This window comes from Ixodes scapularis, unplaced genomic scaffold (assembly GCF_016920785.2).
Source record: "Ixodes scapularis isolate PalLabHiFi unplaced genomic scaffold, ASM1692078v2 PGA_scaffold11__112_contigs__length_91849675, whole genome shotgun sequence".
Classification (NCBI taxonomy): domain Eukaryota; kingdom Metazoa; phylum Arthropoda; class Arachnida; order Ixodida; family Ixodidae; genus Ixodes; species Ixodes scapularis.
Genome location: NW_024609837.1, coordinates 73,074,755 through 73,084,123, shown reverse-complemented (window position 1 = coordinate 73,084,123; position 9,369 = coordinate 73,074,755). Strand labels below are relative to the sequence as shown.

The 9,369-nt window shown below is 45.7% G+C and overlaps 1 pseudogene; it reads left to right on the top strand.

Annotated features, from left to right (window-relative positions):
- The first annotated feature begins 2,033 nt into the window (after window positions 1-2,033).
- On the top strand, window positions 2,034-3,356 carry LOC120839160 (annotated as a pseudogene).
- Window positions 3,357-9,369: the final 6,013 nt, after the last annotated feature.

Here is a 9,369-nt window from a genome sequence, read left to right as displayed (position 1 = left end):
CGGCAGCTACAAATCGAAGTTTGTTCAAAGTTTACCGTATTTTTGTGTTTCATGGTATTGTCATCGTCAAGCACACAAAAAGACAAAAAATGTTCCTCAGGCAGGTGTTAACACTATCGGATCAAAAGAGCTCAACCGGTTTCACTGAATCATAAGTCTTCCCGCAAAACCTCACGTAAGACAGTGTTTTTATAGTTATTGAAAAGCTGCCCTGGTCACGTGTGTGATGCTGAGCCTGTCATGGTCCATTGTCCTATCTGACAAACCTTAGTTGCCTTTTTTTTTGCGAGCGCTTCCCTGTTACTTATGCCATGGGCCTAAGTAAGGTATGGTCAAGCTTTAAGAAAATGCATTTCACAGTTTGGATGCTTATTCTGACTTGCATGCTTCTGTGTGCGCCCTTGTCTTTTTGGACTATGAGGTCTCTGGCCAGCATGAAGCGCCTAGACCGACATAAAGATGTGCTGCTATCCTTAACTTGAATTGCATATGTGTAGTCTGTCATACTTGATGTTCTTGTTTAAAAACACTTTAAATCGTTGAGGAGTATTCTTGAGTGTGAATGGATTACACATTTAATAAATTGGTGGCGAATGCAAGTTTTTCTTGGAGACCTGATCTGGGTCATTTGTCAAATTGCAGCACCGGGCAAAAGCCGCAGCATCGACAAGAAGATGAACGCCATGAGAGCCAAGGTGCGACAGCTTCAAGAGCGCAACAAGAGGCTCCAAAGAAGGCTGCAACGACAACGTCAGATGAGGACTGTGGCCGAAGTCGTTGAGAGTGTCCGCGCTCATGTGTCTCCTGCCGTCGCTGCACTCGTTGAAGCCCAGCTTAAAATGAGCAATGTGAGCCGGTTTGGCCGGAGATGGTGCAGCCACAACAAAGCCTTGGCTTTAGGCCTCTACTTTCATAGCCCCAAAGGCTATAGGTATTGCAGGCGACTGCTCAGGCTGCCATCAGTTAGGTCACTGCAGCTATGGCTTCAGCGTGTGCCACTGAGGGTTGGATTTTATTCTGACATTTTTGAGCTCATAAAGAGGCGGGCAGCTTCTTTTTCTCGAGCCGATCGGGCCTGCAGCATAGTGTTTGATGAAATGCACATCAAAAAAGAGCTTTCATACAACCCCTCGTCTGACAGGTTTGAAGGACTTGAAGAACATAGTGGACAGCAAGGCAAAAAGCTGGCAAACAAGGCTCTCATGTTCATGGCAGAAGGAGTCGGAACACCGTGGAAGCAGCCACTTGGCTATTTTTTTTTTACTCACAAAGGCACACCTTCAGATTTCCTAAAAGATCTCCTTTTCCAGTGCTACAACACCCTTGTGGACGCTGGCCTGGAGCCGGTAGCTGTTGTATGCGATCAAGGGAGCCAGAACGTGTCTCTTTTTTCAAGCATTGTAACTACCGAAAAGCCTTACGTAGAGATCAATGGCAAGCCACTTTTTTTCCTTTTCGATGCTCCGCACCTTTTGAAGTGCCTTAGAAACATGTTGTTCAAATACGACTTCAAAGCTGGTGATTACCTAGTGAAAATTTCCTACATCAAGGAAGCTTATGAAAAGGACCGTAAACTTGAGATCCGGTCTATGCCGAAGCTGAACGATAAGCATTTTAATTTGACGTTCTCGTCAAAGATGTCGGTGAAGCTAGCAGCTCAAGTTTTCAGCAATCACTGCGCAGCTGCAATGTATGCCCTTGTTACTTTTCAGCAATTGCCAGCCACAGCTGTTCACACAGCGAGATTTGTTGAAAGAATTGACCGTCTCTTTGACAGCCTAAATAGCTCTCAGAAATTTGCAAAGACGCCATATGCCTCTGCCATGTGTAACGGCTCTATTCATGAGGAGTTTCTGGAAGAGTGCATTCTGGTGTTTAAAAGCCTGCAATACTCGGGTGTAGAAGGCAGCCGCACTGCATTGCATTCGTGGCTTCTGCTTGACAGTTAGGTCACTGCTGCTGCTCAGCAATCACCTCAGGGTTAATTACGGTTTTTCCTACCTTTTAACCCGCCATTTGAACCAAGGCGCCCTTGAAAACACTTCTGCTGTTATACGTTCAAAATCCGGAGCAAAAACACGAACTCCACTTCCCGTCAATTTCAGGCTGCGTTCAGGCACCTTTTGATTAGCAACCTATTCAAACTCTCGGAAAAATCAAACTGTGCTGACGACATGATGTCTCACCTTGCTACGTTCCCAGCAGGCCTTTTGGCACCTTCTTCTCCTCTTGCCTTAGGGAGCACAGTTTTTCTTGACACGGCAGACGATTCGCCTTCAAACTACCCTTCGGCAATAGAAGAGAACAACATGGTTTATTTTTCTGGGTGGCTGGCATCGAAATTCCTCAAGGTTCATTCCTGTGTGGGAACATCTGAGAAATGTGAGCTGAGGACAGAAAATGCGTGTTTTTCTGAAGGAAATCAAGTGCTCTTGTATTTAAGTGTGAAAGGCACTGCCGACTCCGACTTCGGAAACCTCTCAGTCCCTTCTGCTTCTTTCCGATTATTTGTTGCAGCTTGTGAGGAAGTCTTCGAGACAAGTATCAGCAACCTAATTTCAAAAGAGAGCATAGGGCGTACTCTGTGTGTCCTTTTTCACCAGAAGGTTCCAAAGTCTCTGACTGTATGCAACGAAAGTGTTTATGATGATTTGTTTTCTCTAATTGCCAGAGTCAGGCTCCACTGGTTCGCGCGGAAAAAAAATGTTGAACTATTTGATACAGCAGCAGCAAAGTGTAAAGCGAGGCAGCAAGTGCACAGGCTAGGTACGTGAGACCACCCGGGCTATATTTAAAGCAGTGTAGGCATGTTCTATTTGTAATTTCATTTTCTTCAGGTTTTCAGGAGAAATGTAGTCTTCTAACTGATTCACATATATAGCGCTTAAATCTGTGAAGCTACACTGGCTTGTGAAGTGCAGCATACCACAGGGCTCCAAGATGGTTTACTCCACTTGGCTTCCTTGACCTGCACCGAACAATCGTTCCGTTGCAGTGTAGCAGCACCAGCAGATGCAAGTTAAAATATTTTCAGCATTATGGTACCTTGCCCAAGAGCCACGTAGACAAGTGTAGTTTTTTTTTCTGTGTATTACAGTGGGGATTGCAGTTCTCCTCGGAACACCGTGAAACCTCTGAGTTATTAGTGGCTGCCTATGAACTGTCAATGTCCTCACAACATCCAACCGATTGTACATTGTCTTATTATATTATAATGTGCCTTATGTACCGATCTACTAGTTTTCTTGCACTATGACACTTCCAAAATAGTGGATACCGATTGTATGATTCTAGTGAGTGATCTGATTGAATGTTTGTAAGTGAATAAAACAAATAAAGCGCGACTGTTAATACAACGTTGCACTTGCATTAGAGTTACTGTTGTGTATTTCATATGCCCAACACACTCCAGCGATTTCATTCACTCTTTTTTCTGTGACAGTACGCCATTCGCTTTAAGGTTTCTCACATATTTCCGAGGGATCCTGAAGGAAAAAAGGGCAAAACACTGCGGCTCGAGTTCAACCACAGAGCAAAGACACGTGTGACTAAATGAAACTACTCTCATAGCAGGTCGGCTAACAAAGTCGGCTGCAGAAAAAAATGTTTCGAACAAAATATAAGAGCAAGGGCAAAGAAGGGCGTAAACGATCGAGTATAAACACAAGATGTAAACATCCCAAGAAAAACCGAGACTGCAGGTAAAAAGAACGACATGCACACTAAAAAGTATCAAACAAAGCTGAAACACGGAGCTATGTTTGAGACTTTTTAGTGTTTATGTCGTTCATTTTACCTGTAGTCTCTGGAATTATTTTTAATTTTCGCGCCAAACCGCACGCAGGCATGACGTCACGTTTTTTTCCGGAAGTTTCGTCATTTCCTGTTTATTTTTTGTTCCGCCGGAAGTGTCCCCGCGACTCATAGATGGCGCTAAAACAGCCCCATGGGCCGCCATTTTTTCGACATGTGGGCTTCTATGGAAGCTTCGCTACCCATGTACATATACCTTGCGAACACTATCTGATTCTTCGCGTCGCGCGTTCAACGCCGCCGTGTCCTCACCTAAAGAGCATGATACGGACATAGCTAGCCCCTAAGGAGCTTCGCCCCTAAAATTTTCTAGCTAGTGCTGCGCGTCTTGGTCGTTCTCGATTCTTTGTTGGTCTATACTAATACGTAATCGACAAAAAAAAAAGAAGAAAAAAGCTGCTTGAAGCTCTGTACTTCTTTCGCCTATTACGTCCAAGCTATTACATTTTTTTGTGAGTATATTTCTATTACGTTACTAGAGCCTCGCACGCTAACTCCCGAGTGTGCGACGCAAAATTAAAATGAGATACCCAGAAACCCGTTGCAAGTGCCCTGAAGTCACTGACGCAAATTTTGGGGAATGTATTTGGAAAAGTATTTGGAGGAGAACAAATACATTTGGTCGTATTTGTATCTTGTACTTAAATGCTTTTTTGGAAATGTAATTAGATTTGAAATTAAACACATTTTTGACGAAGTATTTTGCATTTGTATCTCGATACATATTTGCATGTATTTTGCCCATCCCTGCCAGGTACGTACAGTACATTCTTTTGAAAGAGAAGTAGACGTTCTTCAGGCATTGCTCCGGCGTCCACCAACTGTGACGGGCAACTCGCTCGCACTGCTGCGTCCAGTCGTCGATGTACTCGACGTCGCAGTGGAAGGGCGCCGGCGCAAGAGGTTCGACGGGCAGGAAGAGGAAAGGAGGAGCAGCAGAGGTTAATTGATATGGGCTGCTCATTTTCTACTTGGTCCGATTCTGCCTTTCTGACAAGTGGACAAATTTCAGCGGTTCGCCCTTGTTTTCAAGGCGCAACCAAGACACGAGAACAAGATGCACAAAACCAAGTGAATATTATTTTAAACTACTCAATGCTCACCCTATTTTCTGCTCGATAAAAAACCGTTATCAAAACAAAAGCCCGTACGCGATGCAGTAGTTTCGCTGCCTCCCTGTTTTTCTTCGTTGATTGACTTTTACAACAAAATGTACTTTTTTGGTTATATTATATTCTATTTATTTATTTATAATTCGTCTTAACCTGTTTTACCGTTTGGTGAGGAAGGTAGAGAGACCAACTTTATTTTTATTCATTTTAGGTCTCACTTAGAAAATGTAAATACAAATGGTTGCGGCGACTGCCTCTGGTTTCCGGCTCCGCGAAGTCTAGTTTCGTGGTTACATCTTCTTCGGGGACTTGCTTTTCCTGCGGTTTTTTTTGCCGGGCTTAAGATCGGACTTGGTTCACGTCTCCTCGGGGACGTACGAGAAAGGGGCATAGAAAGTTACTCCGCACCTCCACCAAAAATATAGCGGTTGGAAGAGATGAGGGTAAACAAAAATAAAGGTTTAATAGGCAAACTTGTGCCAGAAACAAAACGAAAAAAAAAAAAAAAACGAATGAGCGTTCATAACGCAGCAGCGAACGCCATGGCGTCGGCATGACAGCTGGTTGGTGCGATACTGCGAGAGAGAGAGAGAGAGAGGAGTCGGCAAGGCTACGCTAGGCTCCTGATGTACTACAATCGGTATCTCAGATATTTGACCTACAATGTTTGGTAGTGAGCCGGTGCGACTAACGTGGCAAGGTTATGTGGTACCGAAATGCAGATTGGTACAACAACCGAATGAAGCGGTATGTGTAGTCCGGAAGGTAACTTTATTTCCACAAAGAATTCGACCGAAACATTTAAAGTACCGCGAGTCACGCGGAGCGGCGTCCCCACTCTTTTTCATTGTGATAGTTCATCCATAAAAGATACATTTTTACGCGAAACGTTCTTTTCTTAATTTGTTTATATCATGATAAGCGACGGATTTTTTTGGAGCAACATACTACGTTCATAATATTTCTTTAAATATTTTATAGAAGCTTCGCTGTGAGCTAATCAAGCAGACATTTGACAAGGTACTCTGCGCATGAAAATATTTTACGTTGGAACTAGGCATACCTAAAGCCCCTTCATGTTTCAAAAGTAGCGCAAGGTGCGTCGATGCATGGGGCTCGTACACCCTGCAGTCCTTGGGAAGATAATGGCGGCAAAGCGCAGCACTGAGCTATATTTCAGACGCCATAAATTTCCCAAATGCGGCGCGCTGCACGTGTTTCGAGCATTTCTACAACAATGAATGGCGCCACTTTTCCCAGGATAGAGGGACTTTAGGCACACCGGGTGATGACTATATTCTCAAAAGTAAGGTACGCTCTTGAAATTATTTCCTCTAGGTGCTGCTGTTTTCTTGCTGCTCTGTGCAAAGTTCTGATTCTACTAAAAAGGGCGGTGCAATGATATTTGAACGTCAGCCAAATAACTCCGGGAATTTCTTTGTGTAATATATACAACAAAAAAGCGAAAACCACGGTATTAACAAAACAATTCATAGGTTCACTTACGTTTTCCACGAATTGAAGGCGGAAGCCCAAGCGGCAAATGCATTGAAGAAAGAAACATGATTTACTTAATTCACTTTGATTCCTCTTAATTGGCTTTGTCATACTTCTTCATTTTATTCCCTCTAACTCGCCCGAGTGGTAACGTAAACGTGATAGTGTTACGATGCGATGTTATCGCTTATCGCTGTCGCGGCCGCAGCAGAACTGCTGAGTCAGGGGGGCGTACCTCTGGTGCTTGCTGCCGATATAAGCGGCATCGCCGGCAAGCTTTGCGCTCTTTTGGTTCCGGCTGCCGAACAATAAACGCTGCCAAATAAACGTCGGTCTCCGGATTCGTCGATTCTCCCGGAGAAACGTAACAGCTGGTGGCAGCGGTGGGATGGATCGACGACGCCGGGTTCCATGGGTGCTGTCGGTGAGTGCCTGAGGCTTCCTTTCCGTTCACCGAGCAGCTTAAGTGTTTAAGGCAGTTAGTTCTGTGGTGTCGCCAAACGGTTGATACGGGCGCTGAGCAAAAGTAGCCAAACTTTTTTGGAAATTTCTGAACATGGATCCGATAAATCTCGCGGCGATTGTGAAGCCCGATTTAATGCTCTTAGCGGAAGAGCTGGGTGTTAAAGTGGTCAAGGCCATGAGAAAGCCAGAGATTATCAAGGCCATTGAAGATTGTGGCGCGGTCGCCGACGAAATTTCCGAGTGTTGGAGCGAGGTGCAGAAGAGACGAAGGGAAGCGGAACTTCACGCGGCTCAAGAAGGGCTTCGCGTTGCTCGAGAAAAACTTGAGCTAGAAATGCTTCAACGTAACTTTGACGCTGGTGAGGCCATTGTGGTGGATAATAGCTCGAAAAAGTTTGACATGCGAGCCCTTTTGCAACCTTTTCGCGTCGGCGGAGACATGGGCCTCTATTTAGTAAATTTCGAACGGGTTTGCGCTAAGATGGGTCTTGTAAAGTCGAGCTGGCCTCAAAGGCTCTTGAGTTTACTGCCAGCGGAGGTGGCCGACGTTTTGGCCCGACTAGATCCTACAGCAGCCGATGACTACGCGTCCGTAAAGTCATGCCTGCTTAGGAAGTTCAGGTTGTCGCCTGAAGCTTTTCGACAGAAATTTCGAGAGACAAGGAAAGGACCGGACGAAAGTTACGCGGAGTTCGCTTATAAGCTTAAAGGCTTTCTGGACAGTTGGCTCCGTGGTGTGAACTCTTACGAGGATCGTGAAAAGGTGCTGGAGCAGATAGCACTAGAGCAGTTTCTCTCCTGTATTCCGATAGGTCTAAAGGAGTGGATTCAGGATAGACCGGATGTAGAAACGGTGCAAAAAGCTGCAGATTACGCGGTTGAGTACTGCTCTAGGCACGGGAAAAAAGTTGTTGAAGAAAACCGTAGCTCAAACCGTTTCTACGAACGATGCGGACCTCGCACGTTCGTGAAGAAAGGCGCCGAAAAGGGCAAAGAGAGTGAAGTACCGACAAAGGGAGTGTCTGATTCAGACGAAAAGAAACGTAAAATGAAGGTGTTCGAGGAGCGTAAACCAATAGTGTGCTACAGGTGTAAACAGCCTGGTCATGTCGCTTCTGGTTGCCGCGTCCCTAAAGTTGCTCCCGTTAACTTGTGTCTGGGAGAAGCGGAGGACTTACTCAGGCCGTATCTGTACGACATGAAAGTAAATGGTAAATTCTGCAAAGGTTTACGAGATACCGGCGCCACGTATGATGTGGTACACTCTTCGCTAGTGGAGCAAGAACATTTTACAGGCGACTGTGTGTGGATCCGTCAGGCCTTGGAAAATCGGGCAGTTAGTCTGCCCGTAGCTAAGGTAAAACTAAACGGACCTTTCGGAGTAGTGGAAACGGAAGCAGCTGTTTCTGACGGAGTGCTTCCAAACTGTCCGTACATACTGTCAAACAGAACTGCAAGGCAATTGAGCGAGTCGGGTTTACCGCTTGACATGAATCCTGTTCTAGTCGTCACGCGCTCAATGACAACTAGTGCAGTGCCGGAAACACTTCAGACGGAAGCGAGCGCGACGACTGGTAAAACCAGCAGCGGGGCCGATGAAGAGCCGAACGAAGGAGCTGACATGACCACGCTGGTTTCGCCGGAGAGCAGAAATTTTCGTGCGCTAGCCGGTGTAGATAAGCTTACGCTTATCGCCGAACAGTCATCCGACCCGAGTCTTTCAAAGTCGTGATAGCGTGGGAAAAGAAATCAAGCCGAACATCTCCTTCTTTATGAGCAACGGCATTCTTTACCGTAGTTTCAAGGACAAATCGGGGAACGAGGTAGATCAGATTGTCGTTCCATCTAAGTATAGAATTGCATTACTCGAGCTTGCTCACGGAGAAGGGTGGTCGGGACACCTAGGAATCACAAAGACCAAGTGCAGGCTTTTGGCAGAATATTATTGGCCGGGCTGCTTTAAGGAGGCTGAGCAATTCGTCCGTTCTTGCGACACCTGCCAAAGAACAGGACGACCAAACGAGCGCCGAAAGGCGCCTCTCACACTAGTGCCCATAATCACGGAACCTTTCAAAAGGCTAGTGATAGACGTCGTAGGACCCCTACCTACAACTAAGACGGGTTTTAGGTACCTTCTAACGATATTATGCCCAGCCAGCAAGTTCCCAGAAGCCGTTCCAATGAAAGAGCAGACATCGGTCGAAGTAGTAGATAACTTGCTCTCGGTCTTTTCTCGGATCGGGTTTCCTAGTGAAATCCAATGTGATCTGGGTAGCGTTTTTACCAGTGCTCTAACAACCAGCTTTTTCGAGAGGTGTGGCATTAAGATTGTTCACAGTTCTGTAAGCCACCCGCAAAGTAACAGCGTAGAGAGGGCGCACTCGGTAATGAAGCGCATTCTCGGGGCCCTTTGTCACGAACAGAAAAAAGAGTGGGACTTGGCATTGCCCGCTATGCTTTTTGCGTTGCGAACCGTTGCTCA